The 27,651-nt window shown below is 41.0% G+C and overlaps 1 protein-coding gene across 1 annotated transcript in view; it reads left to right on the forward strand.

Moving 5' to 3' along the window:
- Positions 1-1,637: 1,637 nt before the first annotated feature.
- Positions 1,638-27,651, forward strand: part of LOC141640401 (uncharacterized) — a 160,961-nt gene continuing 134,947 nt past the window's right edge. Inside the window, exon 1 of the mRNA XM_074449205.1 lies at positions 1,638-1,710. The gene's annotated coding sequence lies outside the window, so the exon portion shown is untranslated. The remainder of the gene's footprint in view (positions 1,711-27,651) is intronic.

Consider the following 27,651-nt stretch of genomic DNA (forward strand, 5'->3'; position numbering starts at 1 on the left):
AACTGATAATATGACCACATTATAACCTACCAAAGTATTACAGTGAGTGGAGTAGGTATTGCTTAACATCGTTTTAAGTTAAAACGTCTCACAACCTTCTTTCATTTTCACTTCTAATAGACCGTTGTGATAGTCGTCTTAAGTTAAGACGGACTAAAATAAGAACCTGTGCTAGTGACTTTTTTTATGTTACTCTATAGAGTATTTAGTGTTATATTCGAATATCTTGTATGTAAGTTCAAGAATCATAGGCAAGTATGTGTAAATAATGAATATGAATGCAAGAGAAGCATTACAAAATAAAATCAGGAAAGAGAAATAACATAAGTATAACAATGGAATAATACTCTAGCACCTGACTGAATGAAACTAGTATGACATTATGCCAATTTGCTTATTTTATAGAATATGTAACTATTGTTATTCCAGGGTGTTATTTCATAGAGAAATTGTTGTTACTGGAGCAATTTGCTAAGTTATTCCATAGATTATCTGCAGCAATTGATGATTTCTTTCAATCAAACATTCTGTAAACCTATGATCAACCGAGTACAAACGACCGAGTACGAATCCATCCCAATATCGATCAAACGCAAAATTGCAGAAATAAACATTCAAAATCAACTAAAAACCATCCAAATCCAATAAAGGTAATAAAAAAACAACAATCTAGACAAATTAAAGCTCTAATTTATACGATTGAAGAAGAGAAAATTGAGTTCGTAACATCGAAATTCCAAAATTATGAATCAAATGATAGAAATTTACCTGATTTTTCGCTGGTTCATTACGTTGATACTAACGCAAGAGAAAATCGACATTCAAGTACAAATCGTAAAGCAAATTTTCTGGACTTATTGAAAGGAGATATTATCGATTAAATAAATTAGAGAAAAGGAGAGGAGTAACACAGGAAAAAAGATGAAATGTTTTTAGGAGAGAGAAAGTGGATACGGGAAAGGGGACTGAACTATTGTGGGCTTTGTTTTAGAAATTCTTCGGCCTGACGTGGCGCAATCTGGTGCGCCGAGTAATATTAAATCTAACGGTGTACAATGATAGGACGGACTCATTTAAAACCCTAGACTCACCGGATCTCCACTGTATACATATATATATATATATATATATATATATATATATGAGAAAATTGTTGATTACAGACTTTTAAAAATCACTTTTTGAAAATTACAGCCTTATATAATTTTTTTTGTAAATTACATCCAAAATATTACTTTTCTTCTAAAATTGCACCAACTTGAGGATTTCGGTGAATTTTGATGATGTTTTTATGTTGTTTGGGGTGATTAATTGGTTTGTGTTAAGGAGAGGTAAGAAATCTGGGTAAGTAGGCTCTCAAATAATAAAGGGTATATCGAAAAAAGTCATCAAAATTCACCGAAATCCTCAAGTTGGTGCAATTTTAGAAAAAAAGTAATATTTTGGATGTAATTTACAAAAAAAATTATATAAGACTGTAATTTTTAAAAAGTGATTTTTAAAAGGCTGTAATCAACAATTTTCTATATATATATATATATATATATTTTGATTTCCAATAACCGTGTACTCTAACAACAAAAAGACCCAAATTCTCCCTTAAAAAAAAAAACAAATTCTGAAATTAACCCAAATTTCCAAATTTCCAAACAATCCTGTAGATCCGTCTCTCGATCAGCCCTAGTTTCTCAGTTTCGTGTTTCTGTCAAGGTAATATTGTCTCTCTCATTCGTAGTTGTAGTTGTAGTTGTTTAATTTTCACTTGATGTTTGATTTTCGTTTGTGTTTCGTTTGGGTTTTTCAATCAACCATAGTTTCTCAGTTTCGTATTTCTATGAAGCTAATATCGTCACTGTCATTCGTATTTGTAGTTGTTTAATTCTTGTTTGAGGTTTGATTTTTGTTGGAGGAATTAAAATTGTAAGAGGTTGTTCCTTGTATACACGAGGCTAAGAGGAACTAAAATTGTTAGGAGACTTGATAACAGTCTAAAGGTGACAATTGGGTTTCTCGAGTCAGATTCGAGTCGAGTTGTATCAGGTTCGGGTTATCGTATTGTCGGATTGATTAGAGCCATGAGTTTGATTGGATTATTTCAGGTTATGCCTTACCTTGGGTATTGGGGAATACTTTTAACAATTCACATCGGGTCAGAAAAATTCTATACTAGTTCCTACCGGTTTATAACGGATCACAATTTATCTATTTTTAGGTCATTTTTTAATATTATACTCCGTACTATATTATCGTAATACCTTGTGACATTATGGTTTAGTCAAGTGAATAGATAGGAATTTTCTATAATCCAGTTATTGCTGTTTCGAGTTTTACATTTTTGTTGCCATTGAAAAAAAATTCATTATCTGATTCCCTTTCGCCTTGTACATTTAAAGCAGGCTGGCAGCGATATGGCATCATCTATGATAGCAAGCTCCAACAATGGACAAATCAGCACTTATTTCCCTTATAAACCGGACATATCCACTTCTAGCTCTGATTCTCCTTGTAAATCCGACATGTCCACAGAAGAAGCTGTCTCACTTCCTAGTACTTGTTCCACAGAAGAATCTTTCTGTAGTTCTAGTTATTCGAGTTTTTTGGATTGGGAGGAGTTTCATATAACATTTGCTTTTGCTTAACCCATCATTGAGGTTTACTCCATCCGCATCTTCAAGAAGTCCTTTGCAGACAACCGTGATGAGAAATGTCAAGTCTATGGTACTATAAGAGTCGAGGATTTGAAAACTAATAGACAATTTTTCCTCTACAAGAAAGATGTTGGAGATGAACATCTGGACGTCATCTCTTTTCTTCACCGTAAGTTGACACTGATTGGCACTGACAATGTCTTCTCAATGGAAGTACCTAGTATAATCTTTGATATCAGGGACAAAGCAATCGATCCGCCATCGTTGTAGGTCGCGCCGCTTAGAAAATGCTACAACCGCCGAGTTTGAAAAGGATCTCGTCCGACTATTGAACTAGAAGGTGTTGGTAGTGCTTGTGTTGACTACATCGCTTTAAGGTTTGGAGTTGCGCTTCCTTGGACTTCGAGCTATATACCCCGATGGTGACTACGGCTCGACGTCGGCTCGGACAACGCCCGATCGCGCCCGATTCCGATGAAGAAAGCGTTGATGTTTGTGGGAGTATTTTAGCCTACCATAGCAACGATTCGCAATCGCAAGTCCGCTAGTCGATGGTCCGTAATAAAATTTTTGAAACGCAACCAAGTGAATCTCAAGTTGTGGAATTTGGATCACCAATTAAGCTCTGGAGGAAGTTTGTTGCAGCATCAAAGATATTCATCTCTTGTAATACAACTCAATTTAAGAGATCCCGTCTGATGCGATGAACCAATTTTCGTTGGACAAACCGTCTTGGAGACCGACTATTGGCAAAGGAGTATGGAAATTTTAGGGCAAAGTCATTTCGGAATTATAAAATGTTTTTACGGGTAAGGTGGAATCAACCATTTATGTTAGATGAATCATCCTATGACAAGAGCCTAGTGGAGGAAGATTATTTCGCAAAACGGTAAGTTTGTTTCGGTTTGAGCCTATTTTTGTGTTAGTTTAAAATGTTGAATACTACATTGTAGAACGAAAGGTTGCTTTACAAATTACAATTTATCGACAATTTCCCTTCCTTTTCAAACCCAAATGAAATGCTCGTATTTCCACAACCATTGTTGGAGATCTTCTCTGTTTTCATTGGTCGTAAGCATTGTGAGGAATTAAATCTGTATGGAACAATCCAAGTTTTTGATTCGCATCTTTATTGTACCGTGTTTGAGGCCACAGAGAAGGATCCTTACAGTTGCCGTCCGGGGTTGTAATACGATACTTCTAAATGGCCCCTCGCGTTATGTATCAAGGGGAATGCTTTTGTATCTTAATTGACCTAATGGATGTGAAGCAACGGATATATATTAAAGGCATCTGCGAGTTCAGCCCGTGGCCTCAAGATGGGTCACATGGCATGGCAGGATAGATGGTTATCTACAATTGTTAAAGGTGCGCAAGAGGATGGCTTTGCGGCTGTGAATTACATGGCTATGCCCTACGCCATCAACTCTGTGGTAAAAGTTCACTTGCTCTCCCAGGGTAGTAGGTGTTATGGTCTCTATGGGAAAATTGTAGCTTTCTATAGCGCCTACGAGTATAAGACGGATGACGATAGAGAATATTACCGGTCTGTTTTATTTCAGAGATCAGAAGACAATTGTTTTATGCCAAATGGAGATAACACTGAGGTCGAGCTGTCTCGATCCGTGTTTCCTGTGCCATTGAGGTCCTTATTGTACATTCAAATGCAGCTGAAATTTGGGATTTTGAGAGGCTCTATTGATAAAATAGTATCGTTCAAACCTTGGCAAAATGATTCATTTTTTGACATCCAGGCAAATAGCTTTTCTATCCGCGTTTCGGTTGAATGGAGTTATGGGTAATACAAGTCTATTTATTCTGTTGCGCTTGAACCTGTAGACATATATAGTAATTCGGTTTTTCTATCCTATGCCCAAGCAATCATTATTAAATCTTAATTTACGTTTATGCCCCTCTTTAATCAAAATAAAACAAACAAAAGTGATAACCTCATCAGTCATCACTAATTACCACAACCGTTTACCCTGTGATATCATCTTCACACTTTTTATCCTCCGCAAATAACCAATCCTAAATCCTATCGATCAACCACAAACCCAGTTTCAAGGATACACTATCAAGTATCAACCATCACTAATTACCACAACCGTTTACCCTGTGTACTATAATGAGTAAAATGTGGTTGATACTTGATAGTGGAGTTAAGTATAGAGGAAGGACCCCAATTATGAGAAAACATAGCTTTAAGGACCTGATTTATAATTGGCTAGCTATAAGGACCTCAGCATAACGTCCGTTACTCATATGCTAACTTCAAGTGCATTGTCTTCTTAATGATTGATTACTTATTTTATTTTCTACTATTTATTGTATTTGAAATCTTTATTTTTTCAAAAAGCTTTAAAACAATTATTTAAAAAGTTGGAATATCTTTTACATTATTTAATGAACAAAATGATTTCACACAAAATCGGATTTTTGTAGTCTTTGACTTTACTATCGTCTTAATAATTTAGACCAAAACCGCCAAAGATAGGAATAGTTTTGAAAAAATAATTATAATTATTGTACTATTTAAAAAGAAATCGCGGAGTACTCTCTAATCTTCATCAATTTTTTTATAAGTTATATGTCTATTCAGTCGGTAACTAACTTTGTCTTGAAATTTTTTTTCCAAAAACTTGAGTCAATAAAGCATATGAATAATTACAATTGTAGGCTAAAATTCCTCACAAATGTAACAGCTATGCTCATAAGAAGAACCAAGCTTACGTCTTGAGTCTTGACCCCTTTTTGGTAAACCCATTCTCCGAGTTCCAGCCATAAGTTGACCATTACTCAAAATGACTACTCAAACTCATCGAAAATGTATAAAACACCCAAAATGACCCAACCCAAATTCTGATCAAGCCAAAAATAATCTATTCCGAACTGACTTGACCTAAACTCGATCCGATTGACCCATTTACCAGGTCTAAATTAAAAAAGACAGAAAAAGATATATTCGGTACATATGGTAAATCATAAAATAAAATAAGAGAAATTACATAAAAGGAATACAAGTAACATTTTTACTTCACAAATACTCCTATTATATAATCATTCTTCTTAATTATTGGGTGACCATGCTCAAACAAAACTCAAAGGAAATCAGTTAAAATTAACGGACATCCATATAGAGGTCCTCAAAGCTTCATTTTCATATATAAGGTCCTTAAAGCTTCATAACTACATATTTTGGGTCCTTATTGTTTACATTAGTCCTTGATAGTGTATCTAGTTGAAAATGGAGACAATGGTGGCATGGTGACATGCTGGTTGTGGAATGAGAGATGGAAATTGGGCTGTGCGCTTTGATATGTGGTAGATAAAAATTAAGGGTGTTGATTTTCGCAGTACACATTTTACTCATTATAGTACACTATTGACGATTATACCCCTCTTATTTCCTATCCCATTTTTCCTTCTCTAACTTCTCTCTAATCTTTTCCCTCTAATTTCTATTTCATTTACCCATAATCATCTAATTTCACCCACCATGTGATTAATAAACAAAACATTAAGGGAGGTGGTTTATCATCCTATTGTACTGCTTTGAATAATGTTGTTTGCGAAATACGAGTAATATTGTGCATTTGTACTACATCAATACTATATATTAAATTCAGAAACCAAGGGACTTTAATGTAATTAAAAAAAGTTATACAAATTAATTATACTATATAGTTTTAAATCACTAGCACCGTGTGATGGACCCGATTAAGGGATCTCAATGCAAATATTATATAGTTTGGGTTAAAATTAAATTATATAGAAGTTTAGTAATTTTCCTAAACATTTGTAAGAGACTAAAACATGGTCAATTTCCTTAAAATAAAATAATTAATTAAGATGGTCAATTTCCTTAAAATAAAATAATTAAATTTCCTTAAAATAAAGTAATTAATTAGTATAAAAATGCACACTTATGGTATTAATTATTATCATCGTAAAATTATATATTAAATTTAGATGTATAGAGATGTTATTTATTTAATTTAACATACAAAAATATAATATAAGTAGGTTATAAATAATTCAAGTTAGATTCCATAATATATAATACGGAGTATTGCATAATTCTTTCGATTTGATTTAATGCACATATGTAATATATTTATATAAATATATAATTCTCTTAAAATTACATGCCTAAGTAGTAAAAGTAATTTCGTCAGTAAAGAAAAGAATTGTAGTAACATTGGATATAATTATATGATAGTAATCACTCATTTGAATAGTAAAAGTAACAATATTATCAGCGAGATTAGTGAAAGTAGTGGAAACAACGGGAGTAGTGAAATAATCAATATTAATGCGGCAATAATGAAAGTAACGATAATTTCGGCGGGAGTAATGAAATTATCAATATTAATGCGGCAGTAGTGACAGTAACAATAACTACGGCGGGATTAGTGAAAGTAACAATGATTACGGGCAAGTAGTGAAATGTTATTACTATTGTTTCATTAATAAAAGTAAAATATTAATAGCGGGAGTAGAGAATTTGTCTAAAAATTTATTTCATCGTAATTTTAAGATATGTCATAGAAAAATATATTAATGATAAATTTATGGGTTATGCAACTTTAAGTAATTTATTTAATTTAAAAAAAATATATAATGGTAAGTAGAGGTAGCCCGGGCGAAGCCGGGCACCAATACTAGTTAATTAAAAACTAAGAATCAAACAAAATGTGAAAGAGGATTCACAGCTAGACCTGTCAAACAGGTCAAACGGACGGGTTACGGGTTCAGTTATTTGGGGTTCGGGTAAAATACGGGTCGGGTCTATTTCGGGTTTGAAAAATACGGGTTTATACGGGTTTCAGGCCATGTTTCGGGTCAGAACGGGTCAGATTAACGCCTTTTTAAAAAAAATCATTTTCTTCAATTCTACGTATAAACGCATAATTATTCTTAAATTTTTATTATTATCTAGTTTAATATATGATATAAGTAAGATTAAACTTTTTTTGCTTAATATTTTCAATATCACACCATTATACGAACGGTTCGATACGGGTTTCGGGTCGGGTTCGGGTAAAAAAACGGGTCGATCAACATCTTTTTCTTGTAAGATATTCCATAAAATAAATAAGTATTTTATTAATATTTAATTAAGTTATTTTATGGAAATTAAGTTGGTCCATTGTATGGTGGAATTTACCTAGGATTCTGTTTCCATTATTGTCTCCCATAACTTACCACTCACAATTTAGGAAACTGTTCAGTTGACTCTTTGATGGCAAGAGTCTATATAAGGGGAACATATTTATTCTGATTAAGGTTCACCGAGCCTACCTCATTAAGAAAATATACCATCTAAATTGTGAGGCTGAGGGTTTGGAAACCAAGTCAGATTTGGGACATAAGAATTTGGGTTATTCATTAAGACGGATCAATTATTTCAAGCAATGGCTGGAGGTAAGTAATCGATCTCTTTTATCGCTTCCGCATTCAATTTATACATGTTCATTATGAAACTAGAACATGTTAATTTTAGATTATAAAACTTACAGTTGGTATCAGAGCGAATAATCGCCTCTACCTTGCTTAATTAAAATAACATAGAATGATCCGTGTATTTCATGAATTTTGCTTTGGTTAAGAATTATTTATTTATGCGACTATACAGTGCATGTATATTGACTTGATTGCTGAGCGTTTTATTTATGCGACTATACAGTATGTATATTGACTTGATTGTTGAGTATCTGATTTGTTAAAGCATGTATTAAGTCGTCGGGTACATGATTTCCTTATTGCTTCACTTTGTATTTCATGTTGTGGAGTACATGTTTTCCTTTTTTTGTTGACATGTACTTTGCTTTTATTGGCATATAAGCAATGAAAATTCATGGTCATATTAAGTTGCATAAGTTCACAGCAATTGATTTTCACTGAGTACGTAACGCACTAGTCTTCATGGATGAGTTTAACCTTCATTACTAGTTGTATGTCGAATATTGGAACTACTTTGTTTGACATTTAGTTTTGAGTAAGACCAATTGTGTTTTTGGTCATTGAGATTTTTCTATATACATTAAGTTAAGTATATAGACTTATGTTTAATGTCGAGTGATTCAAAATTTTATTAGTTAGAGAATAGCCACATTATCTCTAGTTAATTAAAATTTTATTTGGGAACCACATGTGGAAACTAGACATTAATTGTGATTAGTCATATGTAATATAATGAGACTTACTCACAGGAATCTTATTATATGTATTTGTATGACTAATTAGGATGATATATTGAATCTTGTTTCTTAATCTACCCACAGGAGTTAAGAGATGTATATATGATTTGATAGTATTATCATAAAGTTAATTTTTTTTTATGTATCTAATTGAGTAAAACTTTAGCCTACAAGCAAGTTTTATGTCTCTAGATTCATATTTGAGCATGATTTACATTGGTAAAGTATGATTAAGTTTAAAGTCTCAACTTTGGTAATAAGCATGTTATTTTATTATATTTGCAACAATTTTATCTGGGAGTTCTACTAATGTTAAACTTGATATTCCTGAATTGAATGGTGATAACTGACGGGGCATATTCTGCACCCGCTGACCGAGTCAACATATTGAGCAAGGTCAAAGATAAAAGACAGGAAGTCAACGTCTTAGACAGCCTAACCGACGCAGCCTGTCGGCCTGTCACTTGGGTCTCGGCTAGGCAACTAGCCAGCCGGGAGGCATATCCGCGTACTCATATCCAAGACCCCTCAGCATGGAGTCAACCAGGTCCGCCGGTCTGCAATGGGTCCCTCGGCCGAGGGTAGATCAGTCTTTCCACCTGCTCTGCCACTTGGCCACTACGTGACAAAAGGTGAAAGTCTATAAATACTCCTCAACCCTCATTGAGAAAAAGATCGAAATAATCCACAATTCATCCTAATACTCACCATAAATCTGGTATAAACTCCCTTATCTCTCTACAATATACTTTGCCAAGTAACACACAACTTAATCTCTTTAAGTTTACTGACTTGAGCGTCGGAGTGAGTTCGCTCGGTACCAAGCCGAGCCCTCAGTTTGTTCATTGTTTCAGGAGAGGCCGAAAGGAAGAGTCAAGCAAAGTCATCATTCTACGAGCTTACGTGGTAACAAATCCTGCTCCGGAATTACACCCGGAACAATTGGCGCCGTCTGTGGGAAACAGATACTAAAAGCTAGTCAAATCCCTTACAAAAAAAAACAACAAAACAAAACCCATTCAAAGAGCTAAGAAGATGTCAAAACAACAAGAAGTAGTTGTGAGTGACGAAACCGCATTCTACCAAGATGACACCGTCCCTAATTCTGAGATCGGGCAGTCCCCAACCGGCCGAGTAATCCAACCGGCGTACGGGATGCCGATACTACAGAACACCGCGCTCACGGCCAAGTCACTGTCATGGGACATGTGGTCGATGCAGCCAAACTGAAGCTATTCCTGGACCTGATGGCCGGGTAATACGCCGATCACCCCCGCAGCAACGACGATGACGGCAGCATACCCGCAGATGACCAGGGCCCATAAAGTGACCCCGAACAACTTGTCCGGGGCAATACAAGGAGCCATGCATGCTAGGACGCCGGCGGAGCCCGTGCTGCCAGTGGCAGACCCAAGTCCTTCCCCCACTCGCGGGAGGACAGCGTCGCCGCGACAACAACGAGGCCCGCCCCGAAGAAATGAAGAAAGAAGTCCGACTATCCAAAGTCGGGCAACAAGAAGCCCTTCCCGCCACGAGGAGAGAAGCCGGACTATGGGTGCGAGGAGCCGATCACCACATGTCATTCGACACGTGGTCAGACAGCCCTTCAGTGCCTATGTCCTCGGAGTCTCCGTGCCGACCAAACTGAAGCTGTCGTCCCTATCATACAAAGGGGATAGCGACCCAACCGACCATGCCGAGGCTTTCGAATCGTACATGTCGGTATGGGAGCAGCCCGATGAGGTATGGTGCCGAGTCTTCCCAAAACCCTGCATGGGATGGCCCAGAGTTGGTACAAGGGGCTGCCCAATGGTTCGGTATACTGCTACGCCGACCTAAGGGATAACTTCATAGCCCAGTACGCCTGCAACAAGAGAAGGGCCGTGGAGACATCGGATCTCCTCACTATCCGACATGGGGAGGACGAGTCTCTACGAAGCTATGTGAAGAGGTTCGACGCGAAAGCTCAGCAGATCCGTGAGCTGAACGCCGAACTGGCGGCCTTCGCACTGATGAAAGGCCTCCCGAAAGGCGAGCTCAAAAATGAGCTGATCAAGTGCGAGGACCTCAACCTGGACTCCGCCAGAAAGATGGCGGACCGAGCCGTAAAGGTGGAGGATTACCACAAGACCTGGGTAGGCCACAGTGAAGCTGGGCACCTAGAAAGGAGGAGCCGCCGAGACAACGCTGATGAAGGTAGCCGTGACATGAATAGGTCACGGCCTGAAAGATCTAACAGAAATGAGCTCGGGGCGCCGGGGAGTTCGGGACCATACACCCAGAAGCGGTACCACGGTCTCACCCCCCTGGTCAAATCACCGGCCGAGGTCTTTGCCCTGAGCAAGAATGAAGGGCAGAAGTGGGCAAGACCCCCCAAGACGAGGGCGGAGGGCGACGCAAGCCAATTTTGCGATTACCACGGCTAGCCCGGCCATAAGACCGACGACTGTCGGCATCTGAAGAACGCCATCGAGGAGCTGATCCGAAAGGGGGTCCTCAGCAAGTACGTAGCTGGGGCCCCGGAAACGAGCTCCGACGGGGCGAACAGGAAATCAGTATTCCAGAGGATGAAAATGATCCAGGTGGTTATCGGAGGAAACGAGAACGGAGGGTCGGCTAATGGGCACAAACGGCACCTAAATGAGCTTTACCAAGCCATCAACTTTGTGCCCACCACAGCGATCCCCGCTTCCACCGTCCCCGATATAACCATCGGAAAGAAAGACTACGAAGGAGTCGTAGCCCCGCACAGCGACCTGCTTGTGGTCCACCTGGACATATCCAACCGCTTGGTTAAGAGGTGCCTAATTGATACAGGCGCCTACACGAACATCATGTTCAGGGAATGCTTCCTCAACCTCGGTCTGAAGATTGAGGACCTGAGCCCCTGCACCAACCCGCTATACAGCTTCTCCGGGGCCGGCCTAGTCCCCCTGGGGTCAATCAGACTGCCGGTGATGTTTGGCCAAGCCGATGTGGCCAAGAACGTTTGGTCCGAGTTCGTGGTCATTGATGGTTTGTCTGCCTACAATGTTCTAATAGGCCGAGTCACTTTGAGCGAGGCCGACGCGGTAATGTCCATCCGGGCCCTGACATTGATGTATGTCTCGGACCGGAGGGAAGCGCAAAAGCTCGTCTCAAAGGACGAAAGAGACGAAATTGTCAATGTCCAAATATCTGCCAGGGGGTGTAACATGCAATCCCTCAAAGTGGCGAAGAAATCAGAGAAGGGGAAGAGCCCATCCTTACGACAGGAGGGTGATTCGATGAGCACCAACAACGTCAGCATGGTCGAGGGAGCCGAGACCGAGCAAGTGGAAATTGACCCAGGACGCACCGTAACTGTCGGTGTCGGCCTGGAGCCAAAATTCAGAGCCGATCTCCTAGACCTGCTAAGGAAGAACAAAGACGTCTTCGTGTACTCAGCCGCCGAGATGCCAGGCGTGGGCCGAGAGGTGATCGTTCACAAGCTGAACGTACTCTCCCACGCTCGCCCTGTCAAGCAGAAGATGAGGAACTCCTCGGCCGAGAAAGATGAGGCCATCAAGGCCGAGGTAGACAAACTATTAGAGGCGGGCTTTATCATGCCTTGTACTTACCCTGAGTGGCTAGCAAACGTTGTAATGGTAAAGAAGTCATCAGGGGGGTGGAGGATGTGTGTTGATTTTACAAATCTTAATAAAGCATGCCCTAAAGATTGCTATCCCTTGCCTCGAATAGATAGTTTAATTGACGCAACGGCAGGCTACACTATGTTGAGCCTGCTAGACGCCTTCTCAGGATACCATCAGGTATTCATGGCCGAAGAAGACATGCCTAAGTGTGCATTCATCACCATACACGGCACATACATATATAAAATGATGCCGTTCGGTTTGAAAAACGCTGGCGCAACTTACACTAGGCTGGTGGACAAAGTGTTTCAAGATCAAAAAGGGCGAAACATCGAGGCCTACGTTGACGATGCTATTGTAAAAAGCAAGTCTGACAGTGAGCACTTGGCCGATTTGAGCGAAACATTTTGTTCACTAAGGAAATACAAGATGAAACTTAACCCAATGAAATGCAACTTCGGTGTCCCGGGTAAGTTTCTCGGCGTGCTTGTCAGCGCCAGGGAATTGATGCCAATCCGGAGAAAATCCAAGCAATCGGGACCTACCGGAGTCGAGGAATCGAAAAGAGGTTATGATGTTGATCGGGAGGATGGCGGCTCTCGCCCGTTTCATCTCTCGGTCAGCCGACAAGAGCACCCCATTCTTCAAAGTGTTGAAGGGGAATAAAGACTTCACCTGGGGGAGGAACAGCACCGCTTTGCAGGCCGAAAGCTCATCTTCTAACTCTCCCAACCCCGTCCAGTGCCGATCTCGGGGGAGACGCTATATCTATACATAGGAGTTACCTCGGCCACGGTCAGTGCCGTAATCATCAGAGAAGAAGACAAGCAGCAACACCCAATCTACTTTGTCAGCCATACACTGCTACCCGCCGAAAGAAATTACCCTCCGATTGAAAAAGAGCCTTTCTTTGTCGTCGTTGCCGCAAGGAAATCGAAACCTTACTTCGACGCGCATCCCGTGACGGTCTTAACCGACCAACCATTGGAGAAAGCATTGAAAAATTTGAACAATCCGGCAGGCTCATCAAATGGGCAGTAGAGCTATCCAGCTTCGGCATTCAATACAAGCCGAGGCCCTCGATAAAGGGGCAGACACTTGCAGACTTCCTGGCCGAGTGCACATACCAAGAAGAATCGCAGCCCGGCGTATGGGAAGTATATACCGACGGGTCCTCTACGGCAAACAGCTCAGGAGCCGGCATCCTTATCATCAGCCCAAACGGGGACGAGTTTGAGTATGCCTTGAAGTTTACCTTCTCGGCCTCAAACAACGAATCCGAATACGAGGCGGTGATAACTGGAGTCGAGCTAGCTAGAGCTGCCGGGGCGGAACACATTGTGTTGAAGACAGACTCACTATTGGTGACTAACCAAATCAGAGGAGAGTATGAGGCTCGAGACGACGGGATGGTAAGATACCTGGAAAGGGTAAAAGCTGACACTGCTAAATTGAAATCTTTCCAAATCCAATGCATCCCAGTGTCCGAGAACAACCGAGCCGACGCTCTCTCAAAACTTGCCAGTTCAACCATCAAGAACGTCAGCCGGACCGTGCTGGTGGATATCAGGAATGCTAAAAGCATCACTGAGACCGTCAGCATGGTGGGCGACATCGAAGCCGAGACGACGTGGATAACTCCGATAATGAAGTACAAACTAACACAAGAGTTACCGGAGGACCGCAGTCTCTCTCAGAAGATAAAAAGGATCGCCGCAAGGTACTTGGTATTTGAAGGAGAATTGTATAGAAGGTCCGTAATAAGACCACTTTTAAAATGTGTCGGCCCAGCCGACGCGGGGCTCGTACTGACAGAAATTCACGAAGGCATCTGTGGACATCACATGGGGGCAAGAACGCTAGCCCACAAAGCTCTCCGAGCCGGCTACTTCTGGCCTACCATGCTTGAGGATTCCAGAGCTAAGACCAAGAAGTGCAAGAATTGTCAGATGCATGCTCCGGTGATACACACACCTTCCCGAGACCTGCAACCGGTACTTAGTCCCCTGCCATTTGCACAATGGGGGATGGATTTACTAGGACCCTTTCCGACGGCCTCCGGAGGAAGGAAGTACCTGATCGTCGCCGTTGACTACTTCACCAAATGGGTCGAAGCTGTAGCGGTACTTGCCAAGACCACGGCGGCCGTAAGAAAGGTGATTTGGGAGAGCATCATAACTCGTTTTGGGTTACCCCAAGTCATGGTATTTGACCACGGCCGAGAGTTTTGGAGTGACATGGTGATGAACTGGCTAGAAGAGCTCGGTATCAAGTTTGCATACTCCTCCGCCTGCCACCCTCAGAGCAACGGGCAGGCGGAGGCAGCTAATAAAACAATCCTAAACGGGATGAAAAAGAAAGTTGAAGATCTAAAGGGAAGGTGGGCTGATGAACTACCCGGCGTCCTGTGGTCCCTTAGAACCACGGAGAAAGAATCAACGGGATACAGTCCATTCCACCTAGTCTATGGGTCTGAAGCCGTCCTGCCAATTGAAGCAGTTGTGCCGACATTCAGAACGCAAACCTTTAACCTAGTCGAAAATGAGGAAGGCCTGAAAGCCTCCCTAGACCTGGTCGAAGAAAGCCGAGACACAGCACGGCTTAACTTGGCAGTGTATCAAAACCGAATGAGAAGAGCATACAACCGTAGGGTCCACAAAAGAGACTTAAGAGTAGGAGATATAGTCCTAAGAAAGTCAGCCGCGACCATAAAGGGAAACATCCATGGTAAAATGACGGCCAACTGGGAAGGACCCTACAAAGTGGTCAAAGAAATGAGGCCGGGTACATACCGGCTGACAGACACGGAGGGTGTGCCTCTAATGAGCCACTGGAACACCGACAACCTTAGAAAATACTTCATATAGCGGCGGAGGTGTCCAAGACCGTTGTGGGCACCCCAACGCATGATTATATCTAATGAAAAGTGTTCCAAGTTTTCCATCAAAATGAAGAATCCCCCTCCATAGTCCTACCAAAGTAGACGTCGCGGCCAAAGCCGGGCAGTCACTACCGAAGAAGAAGAGCGTATGAGCACTGTTGAGAAACGCAAATCTGACCGCCCCGGCCAATCCGGGAGTGGCGGAGGAAGCAGTCAAAACGTAAACTCGGGTGCCTCGGCCAAAGCCGGGAGTGACGAGGGAAACGCGACTTGCCAACAGTAGTTGATACTCGCCACAACGACCAACATGCTTAGGAACGTATAAGTACGGTTGAGAAACGCAAATCGGACGCCTCGGCCAGACCGAGAGTGAAAGAGGAAGCGATCAAAACGTCTACAGATACGAACGCTGTCGAGCCGTAACCCCGGTTGCCTCGTCCAGACCGAGAGTGACGGGGACACAATGACCGATACGCTAACATGTTCACAACAGCGGTTGGGAAGCGCAAATCTGACGCCTCGGCCAGACCGAGAGCGAAGGAGGAAGCGACCGACATGCCAACATATTTAAAAACGTTAAGTACAGTTGAGATACGCATTCAAACTGCCTCGGCTAAGCCGAAGGTAGAAACGAAAAAAAAAGCGCTCAATTAATAACGAAAGAAGACAACTGAATGAAGGATTGTGATCAAAGCCCCGGCCAAGCCGAGGGCAAATAAACAAAATTTATTAAACATGTTTACAGGTGATACAAAACGAAGTCGACGGCCGTCCCAATAAGGATAGCCTAAACTCAACCTACCAAAGTTTTACAAAAAAAGAAGAAGGAACAGCAAAAAGTATCACATTGAGACAATGAAGCGCCAAAAGGATGGCAGGGAGAGCAGGCTCAAAAGTTGGCCCCCGAACAGCTGAAGCTATCCGAAGGGCCAGGTGAGTCTGGTGACGACCGCCCGTCTCCCTATGCTTGTTGCTGCTCGCCACCGGCAGCAGAAGCATCATCTTTGGTGGCCGGCCCAGAAGAAGGCTTGGCAGCTTCGCGTGCCCTTGCCCTTTCAGCCTCCTCTCTGGCCTCCTTCACCTTGCAAAGATGGGCCGCCTTGGCCTCGGCTTTCCCGAGCAGCCTTTCGCCGCCTCCGCCTTCTCCGCAGCCGCCTTCTCCGCAGCATCGGCCTTCTCATCCAGAAGCCGGTCAAAAGCTTGCCACGGGAAGGAGCCTTCAGGAACGAGCTCTTTGATTGCCTCCCTGGTAGCCTCTTCAGCTTGGTCCCGGTACTGGGCACACATGTTAGGGATGACAATGGTTTGCAGCGTCTCAATGTCCTTCTCCCTCTGGGCAAGGACAGCCTTTGTATTCTTGTGCTCCTTCTCCTCGGCCGAAAGCAGGGACTTCCATCTCACCTTCTGCTCCACCATGGCCTTATAGCCGCCATCAAGCTTGTCCCGCTCCTCCCGCAGCTTAGCGGCATCAGCCAATGCAACCTCAGCCTTGGCCTTCTCGGCTAGGACCGCCTTCTCAACATCCTCCCTGAGCTTTCGCTCAGCGAGGAAATCGTTTTCGGCGGCCTGGAGGTCCTTTTTCGCCTTCTCGGCCTCCTCCTTAGAGGCAGCAAGCTCGAATCTAAGCCGTTCAAGCACAGGGGCAGCTTCAGCCATGGTCTTTTCTTACTCCATAATGTGAGCACCGGCTAGTTCGTTCCACTTCGCCAGCTTCCTGCACAACCTTGTGCCTTCCGCCACAATCTGAGCGGCGGAAGGCTTCAGAGATGAGGAGTCGACGGTGACATTTTTATCGCCCGTCTGCACAGGCCGCTTCTCCAATTGCCGTTCAGTGAGAGGGACAAATGCATGGCGGTTGATCTACAAAAAATTCGGACAAAGCATCCATGTCAACATTCATTGACATACCAGAGAGCCTGTCACCAGGAACGCCTAATGAACCAGCTAAATCTGAGCCACAGGTTAGATCTGTAACAGGCTTGGCCTTCTTGGTTGGAGGACCCTTTTCTTTACCGGCCTCGGTAACAACAGCGGCGGCAGACTCGGTCTCTTTTCTCTTATTCAAAGAAGGAGGAGCCTCCGCAACAGTGACCTCCTCCTCAACATCGATGACCACCTGCTGTTTTTAGACCACGGGGATTGAAGATCGAGCCGGAGTTGACGCCGTCGCCGCCATAGACGTTGCCTTTGGTTTGCGGCGCGGCACGCATCGGCAACCTTCGCCCGAGCCGCCGTCACATCCAAAGGCCTTCAATCGCTGGTCCATGAGTTCGTTAGGAGCCGGTCGGCGATCACGTGTCTGGGCCTTAGGATGCAGCTCAACAACTCTCCCGTTCTCGTCAAGTCCCAACCTCTGGAGAGCAGAGACAGACAGTCCCGGGCCAAATCGGTCTGAAAACGAAACAAAGCAGGAATTAAACAAAGGAAATAAACCAAGATTCAAAATACAGAAACATAAAAAGCAAAGATGGGCCTCACACCGACCCCACTCACCTTGTTCGAGGGCCGGTATGAGGCCGATGTGGCAAAGCAGCTCATCCTGAAGAACGATCTGCGTAGGGGGCATCCATCCCTTCGGCGTCCCATCCTTCTCGGCCTCAAACAGCCTCATTGCCCGTTTTTCATCCTCATTAAGATAGACGTTCGAGGCGTCCATCTTAAGCTTATTCCGGGAGACGTATCTGTCATGCTCCCCTTTATTCTCGCACCGCAAATTGACGCGGTCCTGGAAAGACCGGGGCAGCGAATAGTCCTCCGGGACCTCGACGTATACCCACCGCCCCTTCCAATCCTTGCAAGAAGTAAGCTTAGAGACGGTGACATAGCCCGGCTCAGTCTGAATGCTATACCACCCCGTGCCACCTACGACATTCTGTCGAAGGTGGTGAATCCGGCGAAAGAGGTTCACCGTTGGGGCCTCCCCTTTGAAAAGACACAACCATACAAAACCAACAATCGTCCTGACGGCCAACGGATGCAGTTGAGCCACGGCAACGTTCATGGCTTTGATTATGGCCTCGACGTACTGATTCAGAGGGAACCGTAGCCCATACTCCAGGTGTCTGATGTATACGCCGATGCAACCCTTGGGGGGGCAACAGACGGCCTGACCCTCCTCAGGGATAACAATTTTATACTCCCTGCCGAAGGAGTAATGATGTTCAAAAAGATCAGAGCCGGAGCAACTGGCGAACTTGTTCGTCCAGGCACGGTCAGGACCGATCGAGCAGGCATCACCGTGCCACGAAATAAGCGGCCTCCTTACGACAGAAGGGGTCGCCTCATCATCACCATCATCATCCTCATCATCATCATCATCATCCTCGAAACCCTCCAAAAATTTTGGATCAATCTCAGGAGAAAGCGGCTTGGGACCCCCAAACCCTATCGGGGTGACAACCAGTGCCTCCTCTTCATCAGGACGCAGTGGTTCGCCTCCCGGCGCAGAAGTACTAGGTCCAGCATCAGCAGAAGACATGACAACAAATACTTAACAAATAAAAGTTAAAAAATTTGTTTGTTTACCTTGGAAAAAGTGTTACGCCGAGTAACGCTTTGAAGACTAGAGAGAAGTTTCTTCGAAGAAAGCTAGAGAGAAGAATTTTTTTTTGAGAAAATGAATTTTTGGTGGCCAAAATTTCGGGCTAACTGCTCTATTTATAGAGCAAAGCCCATGAAATGGACCAATCAGGGCAAAGCCCATGAAGCGTCAACCAATCAACACCGAGCCACGTGTCAAGCATGCAGCCATGGAATGTCAATCGACAAACAGTTACAAATCTTCTTCAACACGCTCCTTAACAGAATGCCAATCGACGTATCTTCTTCAACACGCTCCTTGGTATATACTTGCCAAACGGCCCGCCGTTCAACCAAGCTTGGCAGCACCGGCTGGGGGCAATCAAAAGCACACGGCACTCTCAACCTCGGTCTCAGCCAGCGCCATTTTCTTTTCCACATTTGATGTCCATTACACATCCATGTGGAGGGGGGGATACGGTACGGCCTGAACAGAACCAAGCCGAGGAAGAGGAAGCCGGGGAAGAAAGTCAACTTGCGCAGAATACGCTCAACACTCATCGAAAGTCCATACCACGGCATAGACTACGCTGGGGGCAAATTGATGGGGCATATTCTGCACCCGCTGACCGAGTCAACATATTGAGCAAGGTCAAAGATAAAAGACAGGAAGTCAACGTCTTAGACAGCCTAACCGACGCAGCCTGTCGGCCTGTCACTTGAGTCTCGGCTAGGCAACTACCCAGCCGGGAGGCATATTTGCGTACTCATATCCAAGACCCCTCGGCATGGAGTCAACCAGGTCCGCCGGTCTGCAATGGGTCCCTCGGCCGAGGGTAGATCAGTCTTTCCACCCGCTCTGCCACTTGGCCACTACGTGACAAAAGGTGAAAGTCTATAAATACTCCTCAACCCTCATTGAGAAAATGATCGAAATAATCCACAATTCACCCTAATACTCACCATAAATCTGGTATAAACTCCCTTATCTCTCTACAATATACTTTGCCAAGTAACACACAACTTAATCTCTTTAAGTTTACTGACTTGAGCGTCGGAGTGAGTTCGCTCGGTACCAAGCCGAGCCCTCAGTTTGTTCATTGTTTCAGGAGAGGTCGAAAGGAAGAGTCAAGCAAAGTCATCATTCTACGAGCTTACGTGGTAACAAATCCTGCTCCGGAATTACACCCGGAACAATAACTATAAGGTCTGGAAAGAGAGAATGCTACTGCAGTTGGGATGGTTAGATATTGGTTATGCTATTCGGAAAGACGAACCACCTAAAGTAACTAAAGAAACCACTAAAGAAGCAATTGATCTTTATGAAAAGTGGGAGAAATCTAATCGTCTCTCCATTATGTTCATAAAGACCAGAATGTGTGCTAGTATTCGTGGTTCTGACGATCAGCATACTAAAGTTAAAGATCTAATTCAGGCCATCGATGAGCAGTTTGCAACTTCTGATAAAGCTCTTGCTAGTACCTTAATAATGCAGTTTTCATCTTTGAGGCTCACCGAGACTAAAGATGTGCGTGATTATATCATGCGCATGAGAGATATTGCAGCCCAACTTAAGACTTTGGAAGTTACCATGTCTGACACTTTCCTTGTGCACTTCATTTTATGCACTCTTCCTCCAAAATATGCTCCTTTTAAGATCTCTTACAACACACATAAGGATAAATGGTCAATTAATGAACTTATGGCCATGTGTGTTCAAGAGGAGGGCAGATTGTTAATGGAGGAAGGTGAAAATGTGAGCCTCACTGTTGCTTCTTCTTCAAAGAGGCAAAAGGGTCACACTAAAGATAAGGGAAAGGGAAAGATTTCAGCTGAGCCAGCCATTAAGAAGGAGTCTACGTGTTTCTTCTGTAAAAAGAAGGGACACATGAAGATAGACTGCATTAAGTTTAAGGCTTGGGTAAAGAAGAAAGGTAATTTTCATGCGTTTGTTTGTTATGAATCTAATATGGTTAATGTTAATCATAATACATGGTGGATTGATTCTGGAACTACAATCCATGTTTCGAATACCTTGCAGGGTATGACAAACCTAAGGAAACCAGTGGGCAGTGAACTTTCAATCTATTCAGGAAACCAGATTAGTTCACATGTGGAAGCCATTGGGACATGCAACTTAATATTAAGTAGTGGTTTTATTTTGCATTTGGAAAAGACATTTTATGTTCCAAATTTCTCTAGAAATTTGATTTCAGTATCAAGACTTGTATCTTTGGGTTTTACCTTTAATTTTTCAGACTCTGGATTCAGTATTCTCAAAAATTCTGAAATTATTTGTTATGGTATTTTGTTTGATAATTTATATCATCTTGAACTGCAAAATAATATCACTCATAATTCTTTGCATGTCAATGCTGGTTTAAAACGTTGTATTATGAATAATAATTCCTCTATTTTATGGCACCGGAGATTGGGACATATCTCCATTGAGAGGGTAAAAAGATTAGTAAAGGATGGAGTACTTGATACTTTAGACTTTACTGATTTTGATACTTGTGTTAGTTGCATTAAGGGTAAGCAAACTAACATGTCTAAGAAAGGTGCAAAGAGAAGTTCTAGCCTATTAGAAATCATACATACGGATATTTGTTGTCCGGGCATGGACGCTAATGATCCAAAATATTTTATCACCTTTATTGATGATTACTCACGTTATATGTATCTTTACTTACTTCATTCTAAGGATGAAGCTTTTGATGCTTTTAAATTGTTTAAGGCTGAAGTAGAGAACCTATGCGGTAAGCGCATTAAGATTGTGAGATCTGATAGAGGTGGTGAATACTATGGTAGATACACTGAGAACGGACAAGCACCTGGTTCATTTGCTAAATCTCTTCAAGAGCAGGAGATTGTTACCCAATACACTATACCTGGTTCTCCAGATCAGAATGGTGTAGCAGAAAGAAGAAATATGACATTAATTAAGATGGTGCGTTGTATGAGAAGTAATGTTAAACTTCCTTCATTTTTGTGGGTTGATGCTCTTAAGACGGCAGCGTATATATTAAATCGGGTTCCTTCCAAGGCTGTGCCTAAGACACCTTTTGAGTTATTTAAAGGATGGAAACCGAGTTTGAGACATATACGCATTTGGGTATGCCCTTCGGAGGTGAGAGTGTATAATCCACAAGAAAAGAAACTTGATCCAAGGACTATTAGTGGGTATTTCATTGGATATGCCGAAAAGTTTAAGGGTTATAGGTTTTATTGTCCATCTCATAGTACAAGGATTGTGGAATCAAGAAATGCTAAATTTCTTGAGAATGACTTGATCAGTGGGAGTGACCTAATTCAGGACATTGTCCTGGAGAGGGATCATCATGAAGTTCCACCTTCTGATTCAAGTGGCAGATTGGTTGTCATTCACACTCCTCAAGTTCAATCGAGTGTTACACAACCAGTGATAGAAATTCTACAAAATGTCGAACAAAATATGGTAGATCATAATGAGGAAGAGGTTCACCATGAGGATGAACAACTTCCAATAAGAAGATCTATTCGTGAAAGGAGATCGGCTATTCCTGATGATTATGAAGTATATCTACAAGAATTGGATTATAATGTTAGAGCTGATAATGATCCTATGTCGTTTTCACAAGCCGTAAGTTCTACAGATTCAAACTTATGAATGAATGCTATGAATGACGAGATGAATTCTATGGCATCTAATAGAGTTTGGGATCTCGTTGTATTGCCTGATGGTGTAAAACCTATTGGGTGCAAGTGTGTCTATAAGACTAAAAGAGATTCACTTGGTAACATCGAGAGACATAAGGCAAGACTCGTTGCTAAAGGATTCACTCAAAGGGAAGGAATTGACTACACAGAGACCTTTTCTCCTGTATCAAAGAAAGATTCTTTTCGAATTGTCATGGCATTAGTAGCTCATTTTGATTACGAGTTACATTAGATGGATGTGAAAACAGCATTTCTCAATGGTGATTTAGAGGAAGAGGTTTATATGAAACAACCTGAAGGATTCTTCTCTAAAGATGGTGAGCATTTGGTTTGTAATCTAAATAAATCCATATACGGTTTAAAACAAGCTTCCCGCCAATGGTATAAGAAATTCCATGAAGTTATTTCTTCATTCGGTTTCGAAGAAAATATAATGGATCAATGTATATATCTTAAGGTTAGTGGGAGTAAAGTTTGTTTTATAGTGTTGTATGTGGATGATATTTTGCTAGCAACCAATGATAAAGGGTTTCTACATGAGGTGAAACAATTCCTTTCAAATAATTTTGATATGAAGGATATGGGTGAGGCATATTATGTCATTGGCATTAAGATCCATAGAGATAGATCTCGAGGCATTTTGGGGCTGTCTCAAGAGGCCTATATCAATAAAGTACTTGAAAGATTCAGGATGAAAGATTGTTCACCAAGTGTAGTACCAATTGTGAAAGGTGACCGGTTCTGCTTGGACCAGTGCCCTAGGAATGACATTGAAAAAGAACAAATGAAGAATATTCCATATGCTTCGGCTGTTGGTAGCATTATGTATGCTCGGTCCGATTTAGACCCGACATTGCATATGCGGTTGGAGTGTTAGGAAGATATCAGAGTAACCCAGGACTTGATCACTGGAAGACTGCAAAGAAAGTGTTGAGATACCTTCAAGGTACTAAGGATTATATGCTTATGTTTAGACGGACTGAGAATCTTGAAGTAGTAGGTTACTCCGACTCCGACTACGCTGGTTGCATAGATTCACGTAAATCCACATCAGGATATGTGTTTATACTAGCTGATAGAGCTGTGTCATGGAGGAGTGTGCAACAAACCTTGACGGCTACTTATACTATGGAGGCTAAGTTCGTATCTTGTTTTGAGGCTACCTCACATGGTGTTTGGTTGAAAAGTTTCATATCTGGGCTTAGAGTTATCTACTCTATTTGTAGGCCGCTAAGAATGTATTGTGATAATTCAGCTGCTGTGTTTATGGCTAAGAATAATAAAAGTGGAAGTCGAAGTAAACACATCGACATAAAGTATCTAGCCATAAAGGAGCGTGTTCAGGAAAAGAAAGTGATCATTGAACACATTAGCACAGAGTTAATGATTGCAGATCCTTTGACTAAAGGCATGCCAATTAAGACTTTCAAGGATCATTTAGTGAGAATGGGACTTGGTTCAATCATGTAGTACATTCATTAAGTTTTTGTAAGAAACTTTTATTAAGTTGGATATTTTCTTATTTGGATTTATATGCGCATATTATTAAAGTTATGTTGAGAAATATCATTTTGTTTGAACCTCGAATAAACATGGGGTTTACTCATTAAGTTAAATGTGTGTGGTGTGAGTGACTTGATATATTGTGATACAAGGAAGATCAATTCTTGCTCTAAGAGAATTCGTCGCCATGATCCATATGTTGTGTCTCTTGTTAAATGGACCAAGTGGGAGAATGTAAGATATTCCATAAAATAAATAAGTATTTTATTAATATTTAATTAAGTTATTTTATGGAAATTAAGTTGGTCCATTGTATGGTGGAATTTACCTAGGATTCTGTTTCCATTATTGTCTCCCATAACTTACCACTCACAATTTAGGAAACTGTTCAGTTGACTCTTTGATGGCAAGAGTCTATATAAGGGGAACATATTTATTCTGATTAAGGTTCACCGAGCCTACCTCATTAAGAAAATATACCATCTAAATTGTGAGGCTGAGGGTTTGGAAACCAAGTCAGATTTGGGACATAAGAATTTGGGTTATTCATTAAGACGGATCAATTATTTCAAACAATGGCTGGAGGTAAGTAATCGATCTCTTTTATCGCTTCCGCATTCAGTTTATACATGTTCATTATGAGACTAGAACATGTTAATTTTAGATTATAAAACTTACATTTATGTCATTTTTTAAAACTTCTTTTATATCGTAATTCCTTTCATTTATACTTTTTTCTCATCTTGCTCGTCTTAGTCAACTTAATTGTCACCATTCTCATCATCATCATCATCATTACCCTCACTAACTCGCTAAGTACGACATGAAATGTGGTTCGATGTAACACGGTGAAAGTAATGGCGTGTCACACACTTCAAGGTGAAGACGTGGCATGTCGCTTGAAATGATGACATGACAGTGATGACGTAGAATACGGATCGACGTAATATGGTGAAAGTGACGGTGTGGCACACACTTTGATGCGATGACATGGCATATGGTTCAAGGTGATAACGTGGCATTCCGTATATCTACATATCTTTCCTTAAAATTTTATAAGTCAATACCTATTTGACATTATCAATTTTAAGGAAGATATATTGCCTTGACCCAATGGTCAACCCGTTACGGGTCGGGTTTCGACCCGCTATTTACGGGTCAAAACGGGTTCGGGTATTTTTCGGGTTCGGGTTCAAAACACCGGGTTATTTCCGGGTTATTTACGGTCGGTTTTCGGGTCGGGTCAGGTTTTGACAGATCTATAATCACAGCCCATTTATTTTTGCTAACCTATAGCTCACCGTAGCCATGACATGTTCAACTGTATTTGCTTCATTTCAGTTAAGATTTACGAAGATGCATATAATAGATTTGTTGATGTGATCAATTATATTGCTGCGTATGACGGGCGGGAAAGGTCCATACTACTATACTAGTATACTTCTAGTTATTGCGGTTGGTTCTCCGGCATCCCGTCCACTTTATCAACGTTCTTCCGGCCTATCAACCAACAATCAAACCAAAACCATAATAAACCCCAAATCCCACAATAAAATAAATTACCAAAAATTATGGAAGAATTTGTTCCATAAATTGCATTCAAATAGTCAAATCCTTGTTTTACATCCCCTATTTACTAAATGAATAGGTAATTCTACGTTTTTTCCCGCCTAACTATATTAGCTTCTAATTGGGCCAGTAATTTTGCATTTTACTAAACACACCGGGCCAAATCTGCAAGCTAAAAATAAACGTATATGCTAAATCCCGCACACCTATTTACTAAATCCCACACACTTTGGCTCATTATTCCAATTCTACCCTTCATCTAACAAAAATTGAAAAAGTTCTCTCTTCCCCAATCTCTCTCAAAACCTAAATAATTTGACAATTATAGATCTGAATTTCACACATATCACAAGTAATTTAGCCCATTTATCAACAATTTTATCAATACACATTGTTTTTAGATCAATTGATTGATTATATATATATATATATATTTTTTTTTTTAAAAAAAGGTTTTTCAATTAGGATTTTGATTTTTCGTTGTTGAGATTGGTTGTTGGTGGTCGTCAGTTTCAGCAGGGTGGTCGACAAGGAAGTGGGTGAGGGAGAGGACAGGTGGTGGTTGGCGTCGAGAGTCACGCACAGTGGCTACCAGATCTGACCGTTGGTGTAGGGCGGTCGTTGACTGGGTGAAGGAGAGGATAGGCGGTAGTTGGCGTCGGAAGGGGCGCGGGAAGGTGTTGTCAGCGCTGGGAGGCGGCGAGAGAGTGGTGGTCGGAGGGAAGGGTAACAGTAGTCAGGGGAGAAGATGATGGGGAACTGTTACATTTTTTTTTTCTTTTTTTTTTTTTCAATCCGAGGGTGAGAAATGAGGGGTAAATTTGGAATAAGTAGGAAAAATGTGCGGGATTAAGTAAAATTGTGTGCGGGATTTAGCATGTCCCAAAAAAAAAAATATCGTAAAAAATCATTGCCAAAATTAACCGGAATAATCATCAATCATTGCTATAATTAAATTATCTTATACCCTATCTACAAAAAGAATATGTGAACTCACAAGTTTCCCCTCCAAAAAACATCTTCTTAATAAATAAGAAGCTATTGATAATTTAATTGTATTCATTAAATAAGGAAATTAATAATTATAATGTATTTTATTATATAAATTTTTTCATTAAAAATTATCTTTTCATCAAACTTATAATATTTACTAAACACTGAACTATAGTATTTTAATTAAAATATAAATAATATACAACTATAAACTTTTAAATCTTTTATTAATGCTATTATTTGAGAATGATTTGACTCATAGTATGTATAAAACAAAACTATAGATCGTTTTGATTACTTTCATGACAGAAAAAAAAATCGGAATCATTAGTTTTGTGTTATAAAAAATACTTTGAAAAAATAAATTTCATCACATTACTCAATAATCATAGATTAAATTTTCAGTTTTAATTGTTTTTTCTCGAAACAAAATGCAATAACGAGAAAAATGAACAATTAATGAGATAGCACTATTATTATACAGTTCAATTTTACTCAGTTTTCTTAAATAATTTACAGTTCAATAATGATGTGAAATATAAAAAATTAATAAAGTGCTAATTTAGCATGATTAAGTATAATATAAAAATAAAAACTCTATAAATACCGCGTATTCATTACGCGGGATCTAAACTAGTTCAAATTAAGGATTAAAATGAAAGATATTTGGTTGATTGTGAGAGGTTTAATTGTTGGAATTTGAGAGAATTAGTTTGGTGAGTTTTTTAAGTCAAGGGTATCAAAATGGAAAATATTGTCCAAAAAGTACTGTAATGAGTAAAAAACGTACTGTGAAAATAAATTACGAAAATTAATTAGAAATTGTTGGGTTCCTTATGTTGATGATAACATGCCCATTTGATTTGTGTCATCTTAGTTTACCTTTTCAGGTTCATTGATCATATCAAGCTTGGATTAAGAAGTGTTGAAGTTGTTATTAATCTCATTGTATTTAGTCAAGTGTCATCTAATGTACAAGCAAGAAAGTAGAGTATATTAGAGTAATAGAAACAGTCCAGACG

This window comes from Silene latifolia, unplaced genomic scaffold (genome assembly GCF_048544455.1).
Source record: "Silene latifolia isolate original U9 population unplaced genomic scaffold, ASM4854445v1 scaffold_79, whole genome shotgun sequence".
In the NCBI taxonomy this organism is placed as follows: Eukaryota; Viridiplantae; Streptophyta; class Magnoliopsida; order Caryophyllales; family Caryophyllaceae; genus Silene; species Silene latifolia.